Genomic DNA, 16,739 nt, shown 5'->3' on the forward strand with positions numbered 1-16,739 from the left:
ACCAAATGTTAAGCCCTGCTCCTAGGAGCTTACAATCTAAAAGAATGAACTCTCCAAATCTAAAAAGTGTTTTCCCACAAACAAAATAGTGTGATGTCTGATGGCTGGAGGTGCGAGCGCTAGGACCCCAGCGTTTACAGGAACGCAGGTCCCCGAGTCCCCAGTGTGAATGGAGCGATAGTTCACAGGAGTGACCGCTGCTCCATTCACTGCCCAGAAAATGGACGAAGCTAAAACTGTCTCACAAGTCCAGTACGGACATTCCAAATGGAGACATAGCCCTGCTCCCTGTCCTCTCACTGCAGAGTACGCCTTCCAGGCTATACTAATGTTAGGACAGACAATGGAGCAACTCGGAGGTCTCCGTCCGGTAGACAGTGAGTGGAGCGGTGGTCACGCATGTGCACTGACGCTCCATGTACAAGGGGAAACATAGACCTACGTTCTAGTGATCACTGGGGTCCCAGCGCTCGCACTTCCAGCCATCAGATATCTATCACCCGTCCTGTAGGATAAGGGATGAATGTTGATTATGGGAAAACACCTTTATTCTAACCTGATCTCTGTCTAGTGACGACGTCTTAATCTTCCCATGATTTCTTCACTGTGTCTTAGTCTTGAGATTGTGTTTTATTCTTGAGATTGTTTCTTAGTCTTGAGATTGTGTCTTAGTCTTGAGATTGTGTCTTAGTCTTGAGATTGTGTCTTAGTCTTGAGATTGTGTCTTAGTCTTGAGATTGTGTCTTAGTCTTGAGATTGTGTCTTAATCTTGAGATTGTGTCTTAGTCTTGAGATTCTGTCTTAATCTTGAGATTATGTCGTAGTCTTGAGATTGTGTCTTAATCTTCAGATTGTGTCTTAGTCTTGAGATTGAGTCTTATTCTTGAGATTGTGTCTTATTCTTGAGATTGTGTCTTAGTCTTAACATTGTGTCTTATTCTTCAGATTGTGTCTTAGTCTTGAGATTGGGTCTTAATCTTGAGATTGGTTCTTAGTCTTGAGATTGTATCTTAGTCTTGAGATTGTGTCTTAATCTTGAGATTGTGTCTTAGTTTTGAGATTGTGTCTTAATCTTGAGATTGTGTTTTATTTCTGAGATTGTGTCGTAGTCTTGAGATTGTGTCTTAATCTTGATATTGTGTCTTAGTCTTGAGATTGTGTCTTATTCTTGACATTGTGTCTTACTCTTGAGATTGTGTTTTATTCTTGAGATTGTATCGTAGTCTTGAGATTGTCTTAAGATCTTGAGATTCTGTCTTAGTCTTGACATTGTGTCTTAATCTTGAGATTGTGTTGTAGTCTTGAGATTGTGTCTTAGTCTTGAGATTGTGTCTTAATCTTGAGATTCTGTTTTAGTCTTGAGATTTTGTCTTAATCTTGAGATTGTGTCTTAATCTTGAGATTGTGTTTTAAGCCTGAGATTGTGTCGTAGTCTTGAGATTGTGTCTTAATCTTGAGATTGTGTCGTAGTCTTGAGATTGTGTCTTAATCTTGAGATTGTGTCTTAATCTTGAGATTGTATCTTAATCCTGAGATGGTGTGTTAGTTTTGAGATTGTGTCTTAGTCTTCAGATTGAGTCTTAGTCTTGAGATTGCGTTTTATTCTTGAGATTGTTTCTTAGTCTTGAGATTGTGTCTTAGTCTTGAGATTGTGTCTTAATCTTGAGATTGTGTCTTAGTCTTGAGATTCTGTCTTAGTCTTGAGATTGTGTCTTAATCTTGAGATTGTGTCGTAGTCTTGACATTGTGTCTTAATCTTGAGATTGTGACTTCGTCTTGAGATTGTGTCTTATTCTTGAGATTGTGTCTTAATCTTGAGATTGTTTCTTAGTCTTGAGATTGTGTCTTAGTCTTGAGATTGTGTTTTTAAGATTGAGATTGTGTCTTAGTCTTGAGATTGTGTCTTATTCTTGACATTGTGTCTTAATCTTGAGATTGTGTTTTATTCTTGCGATTGTATCGTAGTCTTGAGATTGTGTTTTATTCTTGACATTGTGTCTTAATCTTGAGATTGTGTTTTAGCCTTGAGATTGTGTCTTAATCTTGAGATTCTGTTTTAGTCTTGAGATTGTGTCTTAATCTTGAGATCGTGTCTTAATCTTGAGATTGTGTTTTAAGCCTGAGATTGTGTCTTAGTTTTGAGATTGTGTCTTAGTCTTTAGATTGTGTCTTAGTCTTGAGATTGTCTTAGTCTTCAAATTGTGTCATATAATTGAGATTGTGTTTTCATCTTGAGATTGTGTCTTTATCTTGAGATTGTGTTTTAGTCTTCAGATTGTGTCTTAGTCTTCAGATTGTGTCTTAGTCTTGAGATTGTGTTTTAGTCTTGAGATTGTGTCTTAACCTTGAGATTGTGTCTTAATCTTGAGATTGTGTATTAGTCTTGAGATTGTGTCTTAGTCTTGACATTGTGTCTTAATCTTGAGATTGTGTCGTAGTCTTGAGATTGTGTCTTAATCTTGAGATTGTGTCTTAATCTTGAGATTGTGTTTTAGTCTTGAGATTGTGTCGTAGTCTTGACATTGTGTTGTAGTCTTGACATTGTGTCTTAATCTTGAGATTGTGTCTTCGTTTTGAGATTGTGTCTTAATCTTGAGATTGTGTCTTAGTCTTGATATTGTGTTTTAATCTTGAGATTGTGTCTTACTTGAGATTGTGTCATAGTCTTGAGATTGTGTCTTAATCTTGAGATTGTGTCTTAATCCTGAGATTGTGTTTTAGTTTTGAGATTGTGTCTAAATCTTGAGATTGTGTTTTATTCTTGAGATTGTGTTTTATTCTTGAGATTGTGTTTTATTCTTGAGATTGTGTCTTAGTCTTGATATTGTGTCATAGTCTTGAGATTGTGTCTTAATCTTGAGATTGTGTTTTTATCTTGAGATTGTGTTTTTATCTTGAGATTGTGTATTAGTCTTGAGATTGTCTTAGTCTTGAGATTGTGTCTTAGTCTTGAGATTGTGTCTTAGTCTTGAGATTGTGTCTTAGTCTTGAGATGCTATCTTAATCTTCTGTTGATTTCTTGATTGTGTCTTATTCTTGAGTTGATGTCTTTGTCTTTAACTTTTGATTTGATGAGAATTTCTGTTCTAGAAAAAAAAAAAAAATAACACAATTCAGTTTTATGTTCACTACAATCCCCAAGTATACATATCAACCAGTATACATATCACCCAGTATACATATCACCCAGTATACATATCACCCAGTATACATATCACCCAGAGTACATATCACCCAGTATACATATCAACCAGTGTACATATCATCCAGTATACATATCATCCAGTATACATATCATCAAGTATACATATCATCCAGTATACATATCATCAAGTATACATATCATCCAGTATACATATCAACCAGTATACATATCACCCAGTATACATATCACCCAGTATACATATCAACCAGTGTACATATCATCCAGTATACATATTACCCAGTATGCATATACCCCAGTATACACATCATCCAGTATACATATTACCCAGTGTACATATCAACCAGTATACATATCCCCCAGTATACACATCATTCAGTATACATATCCCCCAGTATACATATCATCCAGTATACATATCATCAAGTATACATATCATCCAGTATACATATCATCCAGTATACACATCATCCAGTGTACATATCCCCCAGTATACATATCATCCAGTATACATATCACCCAGCATACATATCACACAGTATACATATCACCCAGTGTACATATCACCCAGTGTACATATCACCCAGTATACATATCACCCAGTATACATATCAACCAGTGTACATATCATCCAGTATACATATTACCCAGTATACATATACCCCAGTATACACATCATCCAGTATACATATTACCCAGTGTACATATCAACCAGTATACATATCATCCAGTATACATATCAACCAGTATACATATCCCCCAGTATACACATCATCCAGTATACATATCGCCCAGTATACATATCATCCAGTATGCATATCATCCAGTATACACATCATCCAGTGTACACATCATCCAGTGTACATATCCCCCAGTATACATATCATCCAGTATACATATCACCCAGTATACATATCACCCAGTGTACATATCACCCAGTATACATATCCCCCAGTATACATATCATCCAGTATACATATATATACCTCAACCGAATGGTTTGCTGTCTCCCTGGTGCCAGGGTTCGGCATGTGGTGGAACGGGTGGACAAATTGCTGGGAGGGGCTGGTGATGATCCAGCTGTCGTGGTCCATGTCGGTACCAACGACAGAATAAATGGTAGGTGGAGGAGCCTTAAGAATAATTTTAAAGAACTAGGCTACAAGCTGAAGGGAAGGACCTCCAAAGTTGTATTCTCAGGAATACTGCCTGTGCCATGCGCATCACAGGAAAGACAGCGGGAGCTTAGGGAGTTAAATGCATGGCTGAAGTCTTGGTGTAGAGGAGAAGGATTTGGGTTCCTAGAGCACTGGGCTGACTTTTCATTGGGGTACAAACTGTATTCTGCAGATGATTTGCACCTAAATGGAAGGGGGTCCGCTGTGCTGGGGGAGAGAATTCTAGCTGGGGTGGCGGAGTATTTAAACTAGGGCTGAGGAGGGAGGCCAATGTAGAAAATAAAGGGGTAGTTAGGTTAGAGAGGGGTCAGACTATATTGGTGGGGGGAGAAACAGAATGTGGGGAGAGGACTAGACAACAAGATAAGGAGATCCTTTCGTTACAAAACATCAGTGTAAATAAAAAGGCCCGATTAATGTCAAATCACATTTCTGATAATAAAAGTGAAAAACTGACAGGCAAGTTAAAGTGTATGTTCACAAATGCCAGAAGTCTAGCAAGCAAAATGGAGCTGGAGGCCTTGATACTGGAAGAAAATATAGATATAGTTGGTGTTGCTGAAACATGGCTGGACTCTTCACATGACTGGGCTGTAAATCTACAGGGTTTTACACTTTTTCGGAAAGACAGGACAAATAGGAAAGGTGGTGGTGTATGTCTGTATGTGAGAAATGATATGAAGGCGGTGCTGTATGTCTGTATGTGAGAAGCGATATGAAGGTGGTGGTGTATATCTGTATGTGAGAAGCGATATGAAGGTGGTGGTGTATGTCTGTATGTGAGAAGTGATATGAAGGTGGTGATGTATGTCTGATGATATATCTATACATTGGTGGTTATACATCCCTTTCCCTTTTATCCCGTTTTTATATCTATAATCCGTTTATTTATTTATTGTACTGTATCTACATCATTGGATTCCAGAACTGTATATTATTACATTATTGTATTCCATAATTGTATAGTATCTCATCATAACATCAGTTTATAATGGTATCTTATTGTATCGCTATTGTTATCATTTTCCCAGTACAGTTTTTTATGCCCGTTTTTCTATCTACAAATGCGCTGTAATTTTAGCATACTTTTGGATGCTATTATTTTCAGCCTTTGTTTCAGATGTTTCAACATCATTCTGTTATCATCATTCTGTCCTTCCAAAATCATTCATATGTTTTTTAACATCCATTTGGATGCTATCATTTAAACATCCATTTGGATGCCTTCTTTTCTAAGTAATCTTATTGCCGCACATATATATATATAAGTTTTACTGTAGATTTGGATCTTTCTTTTATTCTTTTTCTTTTATAAATGTCATATTTTTTAATCTAACATTATGTGTATTTTAATCATAATTTATCCCATTTGCAATTTTATACCCTATGTACCATTATTGTTTTGTCGGCTATGTGTTTTCCTTCTATGCAGTTGCGTATGTTTGACATTGCTGCTGTCCATGGTCCTGACCGCTGATTATACCATCTATTGCCTCGTGTGAATTGTTACTTTCCTTTTCATTCGTGACGTCATCTGAGAACTTTGACCCCAGTCACATTGGCGGTTTTTTTTAATTGTTCAGTGTGTATTTAAACTGTGCAGATGTTATGTTTCTTTTATGGCCTGATGAAGATGCCGGTGCGGCATTGAAACGCGTAGCCTTGTTTCTAATAAATCACCTATACCTTACACTTCCTTTATGCTCATTGCTTCCCCGTGCAGCAGCGCCTTGGAGACTCTATTTTTTATCTGTATATCAGTATATCCCTTGCGGTTTTCCGTGGAACACCGGCACCGAGTCCTGGCAGCAGCAGCAACCATTCTCTCCACTGTTCGTTGTCCTTTGATCCTAGGTGAGCACCTTACTGGATTTCTGGATTTTGCATCTCTTTACCCTTGGTAATCTACACTATGTGGCGCTGTGTTTTGTGTCTCTTATATGTCTGTATGTGAGAAGTGATATGAAGGTGGTGATGTATGTCTGTATGTGAGCAGTGATATGAAGATGGTGATGTATGTCTGTATGTGAGCAGTGATATGAAGATGGGGGTGTATGTCTGTATGTGAGAAGTGATATGAAGGTGGTGATGTATGTCTGTATGTGAGAAGTGATATGAAGGCGAGTGTGAAAGAGGACAATAGTGGGTGAATACTGTGAGGAGGTTGAAACCTTGTGGGTGGAACTAGAAAGGGAGGTAAACACTGAAAAAATTACTTTTGGTGTAATCTATAGACCCCCCAATATAACTGAGGAGATGGAAGTTCAGCTATATAAACAGATGGAGCGGGCTGCACAGGCGGGTACTGTAGTGATAATGGGAGATTTTAATTTCCGGGATATTAATTGGTGTCATGGTTCAGCTTCAACTGCAAACGGGAGACATTTCCTCAACCTGTTGCAGGAAAACTTTATTGGCCAGTTTGTGGAAGACCCGACTAGAGGTGAAGCTCTGTTGGATCTGGTCATTTCTAATAATCCAGAGCTTGTTGGGAATGTCAATGTTCGTGAAAACCTCGGTAACAGTGATCATAATTTAGTTATATTTTACCTATACTGTAAAAAACAAACGCAGGCTGGGAGGGCAAAAACATTTAATTTTAAGAAAGCCAATTTCCCCAGGATGAGGGCGGCAATTCAGGATATAGACTGGGAAGAACTAATGTCAAATAATGGAACAAATGATAAATGGGAGATTTTCAAATCTACTTTGGGTTATTGTAGTGCAAAATTTATTCCTATAGGTAACAAGTATAAACGACTCAAATGAAACCCCACATGGCTTACACCTTCTGTGAAAGGGGCAATACACGACAAAAAAAGGGCATTTAAAAAATACAAATCTGAGGGTACAGCTGCAGCCTTTGTAAAATATAAAGAGCTTAATAAAATCTGTAAAAATGTAATAAAATCAGCAAAAATACAAAATGAAAGGCAGGTGGCCGAGGATAGTAAAACAAATCCTAAAAAATTCTTCAAGTATATAAATGCTAAAAAGCCAAGGTCTGAACATGTAGGACCCCTAGATAATGGTAATGGGGAGTTGGTCACAGGGGATCAAGAGAAGGCAGAGTTACTAAATGGGTTCTTTAGCTCTGTATATACAACAGAAGAAAGAGCAGCTGATGTAGCCACTGCCGGTGCTGTTAATATATCAGTTGATATACTGAATTGGATGAATGTAGATATGGTCCAAGCTAAATAAAATAAAATAAATGTGCACAAGGCCCCGGGACCAGATGGGTTACACCCTAGAGTCCTTAAGGAGCTTAGTTCAGTTATTTCTGTCCCCCTTTTCATAATATTCAGAGAATCTCTAGTGACTGTTATAGTGCCAAGGGACTGGCGCAGCGCAAATGTGGTGCCAATTTTCAAATAGGGCTCTAGGTCTTCCCCAGGTAATTATAGACCAGTAAGCTTAACATCCATCGTGGGGAAAATGTTTGAGGGGCTATTGAGGGACTATATACAGGATTATGTGACAATAAATAGCATTATAAGTGACAGCCAGCACGGTTTTACTAAGGACAGAAGTTGTCAAACTAACCTAATCTGTTTTTATGAAGAGGTGAGCAGAAGCCTAGACAGAGGGGCCGCTGTGGATTTAGTGTTTTTGGACTTTGCAAAGGCATTTGACACTGTCCCCCATAGACGCCTAATGGGTAAATTAAGGACTATAGGTTTAGAAAATATAGTTTATAATTGGATTGAGAATTGGCTCAAGGACCGTATCCAGAGAGTTGTGGTCAATGATTCCTACTCTGAATGGTCCCCAGTTATAAGTGGTGTACCCCAGGGTTCAGTGCTGGGACCACTATTATTCAACTTATTTATTAATGATATAGAGGATGGGATTAATAGCACTATTTCTATTTTTGCAGATGACACCAAGCTATGTAATATAGTTCAGACTATGGAAGATGTTTGTGAATTGCAGGCAGATTTAAACAAACTAAGTGTTTGGGCGTCCACTTGGCAAATGAAGTTTTATGTAGATAAATGTAAAGTTATGCATCTGGGTACCAACAACCTGCATGCATCATATGTCCTAGGGGGCGCTACACTGGGGGAGTCACTTGTAGAGAAGAATCTGGGTGTAATAATCTGCATGCATCATATGTCCTAGGGGCGCTACACTGGGAGTAATAATCTGCAGGCATCATATGTCCTAGGGGGAGCTACACTGGCGGATTCACTTGTTGAGAAGGATCTGGGTGTACTTGTAAATCATAAACTCAATAACAGCATGCAGTGTCAATCAGCTGCTTCAAAGGCCAGCAGGATATTGTCGTGTATTAAAAGAGGCATGTACTCACGGGACAGGGATGTAATAATGCCACTTTACAAAGCATTAGTGAGGCCTCATCTAGAATATGCAGTTCAGTTCTGGGCTCCAGTTCATAGAAAGGATGCCCTGGAGTTGGAAAAAATACAAAGAAGAGCAACGAAGCTAATTAGGGGCATGGAGAATTTAAGTTATGAGGAAAGATTGAAAGAATTAAACCTATTTAGCCTTGAAAAAAGACGACTAAGGGGGGACATGATTAACTTATATAAATATATGAATGGCGCATACAAAAAATATGGGGAAATCCTGTTCCTTGTAAAACCCCCTCAAAAAACAAGGGGGCACTCCCTCCGTCTGGAGAAAAAAAGGTTCAAGCTGCAGAGGCGACAAGGCTTCTTTACAGTGAGAACTGTGAATCTATGGAATAGCCTACCGCAGGAGCTGGTCACAGCAGGGACAGTAGACACCGCAGGAGCCGTCACAGCAGGGACAGTAGACACCGCAGGAGCCGTCACAGCAGGGACAGTAGACACCGCAGGAGCTGGTCACAGCAGGGACAGTAGACACCGCAGGAGCTGGTCACAGCAGGGACAGTAGATGGCTTTAAAAAAGGCTTAGATAATTTCCTAGAACAAAAAAATATTAGCTGCTATGTGTAGAAATTTTTCCTTCCCTTTTCCCTTCCCTTGGTTGAACTTGATGGACATGTGTCTTTTTTCAGCCGTACTAACTATGTAACTATGTAACTATATCATCCAGTATACATATCCCCCAGTATACACATCATCCAGTGTACATATCCCCCAGTATACATATCATCCAGTATACATATCCCCCAGTATACATATCACCCAGTATACATATCACCCAGTGTACATATCACCCAGTGTACATATCACCCAGTATACATATCACCCAGTATACATATCACCCAGTATACACATCATCCAGTGTACATATCCCCCAGTATACATATCATCCAGTATACATATCCCCCAGTATACATATCACCCAGTATACATATCCCCCAGTATACATATCACCCAGTATACATATCACCCAGTGTACATATCACCCAGTATACATATCACCCAGTATACATATCACCCAGTATACATATCCCCCAGTATACATATCACCCAGAATACATATCCCCCAGTATACATATCATCCAGTATACATATCATCCAGTATACATATCCCCCAGTATACATATCATCCAGTATACATATCATCCAGTATACATATCATCCAGTATACATATCATCCAGTATACATATCCCCCAGTATACACATCATCCAGTGTACATATCATCCAGTATACATATCATCCAGTATACATATCATCCAGTATACATATCCCCCAGTATACACATCATCCAGTGTACATATCCCCCAGTATACATATCATCCAGTATACATATCCCCCAGTATACATATCCCCCAGTATACATATCACCCAGTATACATATCCCCCAGTGTACATATCACCCAGTATACATATCACCCAGTATACATATCACCCAGTATACATATCATCCAGTATACATATCCCCCAGTATACATATCATCCTGTATACATATCATCCAGTATACATATCATCCAGTATACATATCATCCAGTATACATATCCCCCAGTATACATATCATCCAGTGTACATATCACCCAGTATACATATCACCCAGTATACATATCATCCAGTATACATATCACCCAGTATACATATCACCCATTATACATATCACCCATTATACATATCACCCAGTGTACATGTCACCCATTATACATATCACCCAGAATACATATCACCCAGAATACAAATCACCCAGAATACAAATCACCCAGAATACAAATCACCCAGAATACAAATCACCCAGAATACAAATCACCCAGTATACATATCACCCAGTATACATATCACCCAGTATACATATCCCCCAGTATACATATCCCCCAGTATACATATCCCCCAGTATACATATCATCCAGTGTACATATTACCCAGAATACATATCACCCAGTATACATATCACCCAGTGTACATATCCCCCAGAATACATATCATCCAGTATACATATGTAATTACAGATATACACAATAATAGACATGAATATTCCAGTGAGGGAAACTAATCAAATTGTAATGGCAGGGGGGTAGGGAAACAGACAGTGAGCCCTAATCTACCCACCACTCAGTCCCTGCCTACTTGCAACAACCCGCCCTAGGCGACGGGGTACAACTGGGCGACGGTCCCTATGCTCAGTAGGTGCACGACAGACAAACAGACAAGGGGACACAAGCAAAGGGAAATGGGGCAGTTGCCCACGGCAACACCGTGAACAACAAGAGAGGTGAACGAGCCGAGTCAAACCAGGAATGTACGAGGTACCAAACGCAGAGCAGGAGAGTAGTCAGTAAGCCGGGGTCAGTAGGAAGCAAGGTCAAATAGCTAGGAGCTGCAGCAAGGCCAGGAAACCACACGAGAAGAATCACAAGCAAAGGAGGAACAGGAAAGGCAGGTATAAACAGACAGAGGGCGGGAGCTAGCTCCGTCTGGCCAGGCTGTGATAGGCTCTCCCACTCCTAAGCCTGCCAATCCTGAGTGGTGGAAGATGGAGTCAGTCTCAGAGACATAGAACCAGGTGCAGACTGATTACCCATGGGCATATACACAGAAGTTTTGCCTGGCAGATCCTTTACAGTACCCCCCCTTTTATGAGGGGCCACCGAACCCTTTCTAAGTGGACCTGGTTTATTGGGGAAACGAAGGTGGAACTTCCTGACCAATACCCCAGCGTGAACATCCCGGGCGGGTACCCAAGTCCTCTCCTCAGGCCCGTATCCTCTCCAATTGACCAGGTACTGGAGGGAGCCTTGGACCATCTTGCTGTCCACAATCTTGGCCACCTCGAATTCCACCCCCTCAGGGGTGAGAACGGGAACAGGAGGTTTCCTCGAGGGAGCCCAGGACGGGGAGCAGCGTTTAAGGAGGGAGGCATGAAACACGTCGTGTATACGAAAAGATGGGGGCAACTCCAGTCGGAAGGAGACAGGATTGAGGACTTCAATGACCTTTTACGGCCCTATAAACCGGGGAGCAAACTTCTTGGACGGGACCTTAAGGCGCAAGTTCTTAGACGATAACCACACCAGATCCCCGACCATAAACAAGGGTTTAGCAGAACGTCTTCTATCTGCCTGAGTTTTTTGTATGCTCTGGGACGCCTCTAGGTTCTTCTGAACCTGGGCCCAGACTGTGCACAGTTCCCGATGAACGACCTCTACCTCGGGATTGTTGGAACTACCAGGTGAAACGGAGGAGAACCGTGGATTAAACCCAAAATTACAGAAAAAGGGGGAGACCCCTGACGAGTTACTGACCCGGTTATTAAGGGAAAATTCGGCGAGGGGAATGAATGAGACCCAATCATATTGATAGTCAGAGATAAAACACTTAAATATTGCTCTAGAGACTGATTAGTCCTCTCAGTTTGGCCATTAGTTTCAGGATGGAAGGCAGAGGAGAAGGACAGATCAATCTCCAACTTTTTACAGAAGGCTCTCCAAAACAACGAAACAAATTGTACCCCTCTGTCTGAAACAATATTGACAGGAACCCCATGGAGACGCAGGATGTGTTTGACAAACAAGGTAGCTAACGTCTTAGCATTGGGTAGTTTCTTGAGTGGCACAAAGTGGCACATCTTACTGAAGCGGTCTACTACCACCCACACCACCGACTTGCCTTGAGATGGAGGCAAATCGGTGATAAAATCCATGGAGATATGGGTCCAAGGTCTCTGGGGAATGGGCAAAGAATGTAGTAAGCCCGCTGGTCGGGACCTGGGAGTCTTGGACCTGGCACAAACCTCACAAGCGGCGACGTAGGCCTTAACGTCTTTAGGCAACCCAGGCCACCAATAGTTTCTGGCAATGAGGTGTTTGGTACCCAGGATGCCTGGATGACCAGATAGTGCGGAGTCATGATTTTCCCTAAGTACCCTTAGCCGGAATTGCAGGGGAACAAACAGCTTGTTCTCAGGAAGGTTCCCGGGAGCTGAACCTTGATCAGCCGCAATTTCAGAGACTTAATCAGAATCAATAGAAGAAACGACTATACCAGGAGGCAAAATACAAGCAGGATCTTCCTCCGAAGGAGGGCTGGCCATGAAGCTACGCGACAGTGCATCGGCCTTAATATTTTTAGACCCAGCCCTATAGGTAACCAAAAAGTTGAATCTGGTAAAAAATAGCGCCCATCGAGCTTGTCTCGGGTTAAGCCTCCGGGCAGATTCTAGGAAAACCAGATTCTTGTGGTCGGTAAGGACCGTTACCTGGTGCCTAGCCCCCTCCAGGAAGTGGCGCCACTCTTCAAATGCCCGTTTAATGGCTAAGAGTTCACGGTTGCCAATATCATAGTTACTCTCAGTGGGCGAAAACTTCCTGGAGAAGTAGGCACAGGGACGGAGATGGGTGAGGGACCTGGTACCCTGGGACAAGACAGCCCCCACTCCCACCTCGGATGCGTCAACTTCTACGATAAATGGCTCCATTTGCTTGGGCTGGACCAGCACCGGAGCCGAGATAAAGCACTTCTTAAGGACCTCAAAAGCCTGGACAGCCTCAGGAGGCCAGTGGAGGAGATCAGCACCTTTGCGAGTGAGGTTTGTAAGAGGCTTAGCGATGACCGAGAAGTTAGCAATAAATCTCCCGTAATAATTAGCGAACCCCAAGAAACACTGTAACGCCTTCAGGGAGGCAGGTTGGACCCATTCCGCCACAGCCTGGACCTTGGCGGGGTCCATGCGGAACTCATGAGGAGTGAGGATTTGACCCAAAAATGGTATCTCTTGCACCCCAAACACACATTTTTCGGTCTTAGCAAACAGTTTGTTTTCCCGAAGGACCTGGAGCACCTTCCTGACATGCTCAATGTAGGAGGACCAGTCCTTGGAAAACACCAGTATGTCATCAAGGTACACTACAAGAAATACCCCCAGGTAATCCCTTAAAATCTCATTTATGAAATTCTAGAAGACCGCGGGGGCATTACACAACCCAAAGGGCATGACGACGTATTCGAAATGACCTTCCGGCGTGTTAAACGCAGTCTTCCACTCATCCCCCTCTTTGATGCGGATAAGGTTATACGCCCCCCGTAGATCAAACTTAGAGAACCATTGGGCCCCCTGGACTTGATTAAAGAGATCAGGAATCAAAGGAAGGGGATACTGGTTCCTTACAGTGACCTTATTCAAGTTACGGTAGTCAATGCATGGCCTAAGACCAACCCGCCATAGGCGACGAGGTACAACTGGGCGACGGTCCCTACGCTCAGTAGGTGCACGACAGACAAACAGACAAGGGGACACAAGCAAAGGGAAATGGGGCAGTTGCCCACGGCAACACCGTGAGCAACAAGAGAGGTGAACGAGCCGAGTCAATCCAGGAATGTACGAGGTACCAAACGCAGAGCAGGAGAGTAGTCAGTAAGCCGGGGTCAGTATAAAGCAAGGTCAAATAGCTAGGAGCTGCAGCAAGGCCAGGAAACCACACGAGAAGAATCACAAGCAAAGGAGGAACAGGAAAGGCAGGTATAAATAGACAGAGGGCGGGAGCTAGCTCCGTCTGGTCAGGCTGCGATAGGCTCTCCCACTCCTAAGCCTGCCATCCTGAGTGGTGGAAGCTGGAGTCAGTCTCAGAGACATAGAACCAGGTGCAGACTGATTACCCATGGGCGTATACACAGAAGTTGTGCCTGGCAGATCCTTTACACAAATGCTCTATGCCACTTTTATGGCGTATAAGAAGTCACATTATGGTGCACGCCATATTTTCTCCATAGTTGCAGCTTTTCACACATTTCACCACTTTTATAAGTGACAAGAATAGTTAGCGGGGTTTCACAGGGGGAGGGGGCCCTCATGGACCAAAATATTTAGCATCGCTAATGGCAGAAATTGGCACAAAATATGGAGCAAATCTACTCATAGCAGACGTAGATATCAACCAATACTCCGGGACTGGAAGATGAAACGCCGGTCATAGAGAAAGTTCAGATCCTGGAATCTCCTCAGCACGGACATATGTCAGCTCATAAATGTCGGGTGTATAACTTCCCTACATACCTGGAGGACTTCTCTTCCTTTCTTGCTGCTGGTCACGTGGAGAACTCTCCTCAGGTCTTCAGTCTCTTCATGTAAAAATGAGCCGTCCAATAGTCTATGGTCTTCATACACCAAGTACATCATTGTGATGTCATGGAATGTTCACGTGTCATGTGATATTGTGATGTCATGGAATGTTCAGGTGTCATGTGATCTTGGGATGTCATGGAATGTTCAGGTATCATGTGATATCGTGATGTCATGGAATGTTCAGGTATCATGTTGTCTTGTAATGTCTTTTGGTGTCAAGGATGCGATTGTCAAATAACAATAAAGTTTCCAATATTAAAACGAATGTCATCCATTTTGTTGGTGGTATTGGCATTCTGTGTTATGTTATATAAATTGTTAAAGGTCAACTAAACGTCAGACAAACTTCTGACATGTCATAGTAAATTTCAGAAGTTTTGATTGGAGGGGGTCCGAGCACTGAGACCCCCATCAATCGCTAAAACGAAGCAGCAGAAGCGCTCATATAATCACTCAGCTGCTTAGTTTCTGTTCAGGTTTTTTCCGGAATTCAATGTATACAGAGAGGAGGAGACGTTATCTGGCTGGTTCCGGGTTCTGCTGCACCTGATTTCCACTCACTCTATTTTGGACTTTCTGTTACCCTCGGGCTGTCTTGTTACCTGTTCAGGTATTGCCTGCATTGCCCCCCTTATCCAAAACTGAACTCTGTTAGAACAACCTGGGTTCTGTGCAGCATAAACCATCCCGCCTTGCAGTGGGCTCTGGCGATACCTCAGAGTAGCCTTGGACTCTGTCAATCAGCGTTGTGATGGATTTGGGGTTGTGGTTTTATTTGCACGCTTACTCCCTACAGACTCCAGACACCCACCCATAGATAATGCCATAGTGCCCTCACACACACACACACACACACACACACACACACACACACACACACACACACACACACACACACACACACACACACACTCTCCTTGTAGATAGTGCTACACACACGCACACACACACACACACACACACACACACACACTCCCCAGGTGATGGCTCCATTGCGGCTCCCTCTAGGAGTGTTGCCTATGCTTTGGCCGGGGATTTCTCTGCTCGAGGAGCCTCTGACATCACTGTCCATATATGGACAATGATGTCAGGGGCTTGCTCAGAGCCGGAGTCCCGGAGCAAAGCCGCTTCTAGCACATATTAGGATGCAATGGCCCATTTACCACAAACAAGGACAGCAGGCAAAGTGAGAGCCAATCAGGAAAGCAATTCCCATCTCCAGAATTAATCTTCTGCAGCAAAAGCCAAAAGAAAAGGAGGATCAAGTACAAACCCACATCTAGAAAAGCTTAGAAAGGTTTAAAAAAAAACTTCAACCTTTCCTACATAGGGATAAAAAAATGCAGAAAACATTCCCTGACACCCCCCAACCCCACATGGTGGACCCCCAGAAGCCAACCTTAGATAACTAAACATGAGACGTTCCCTAAACAGAATGAAGCATCACCCTGTATACAGAGAAGATATAAACCCTGCAGATACATCTCCCCACCAGCAGGGTAATGATACCGGCATCTGAGAAATAAAGGAGACCTTCAGCTGCAAATCTTCACACCTGGGCCAGCTGATTACAGTTAGGGACAGAAGTATTTGGACAGTGACACAAGTTTTGGCATTTTATCTGTTTACCAGAACATATTGAATATCCAGTTATATCATCTTGGCTTAAAGTGCAGACTCTCAGCTTTAATTTGAGGAAGGGGTTAGGAATTACAGCTCTTTAATATGGAGCTGCCTCTTTTTCAAGGGGCCAAAAGTAATTGGACAATTAACCCCTTCAGGACGCAGCCTGTTTTGGCCTTGTGGCACGGCCCATTTTTTCAAATCTGACGTGTGTCCCTTTATGTAGTAATATCTCCAGAATACTTTTGCCTATCCAAGCGATTCTGAGAATGTTTTCTCATGACATATT

At 42.1% G+C, this 16,739-nt stretch overlaps 1 long non-coding RNA gene across 1 annotated transcript; it reads right to left on the minus strand.

Annotated features, from left to right (window-relative positions):
- Positions 1-460: 460 nt before the first annotated feature.
- On the minus strand, positions 461-14,825 carry LOC142748339 (uncharacterized). The gene is made up of 3 exons (XR_012882236.1): positions 14,759-14,825; positions 9,062-9,254; positions 461-3,086 (listed from the first exon to the last, which is right to left on the minus strand). It is a non-coding gene; the product is annotated as an uncharacterized LOC142748339 (long non-coding RNA).
- Between the last annotated feature and the right edge of the window lie 1,914 nt (positions 14,826-16,739).

This window comes from Rhinoderma darwinii, chromosome 1, assembly GCF_050947455.1.
Source record: "Rhinoderma darwinii isolate aRhiDar2 chromosome 1, aRhiDar2.hap1, whole genome shotgun sequence".
NCBI lineage: Eukaryota > Metazoa > Chordata > Amphibia > Anura > Rhinodermatidae > Rhinoderma > Rhinoderma darwinii.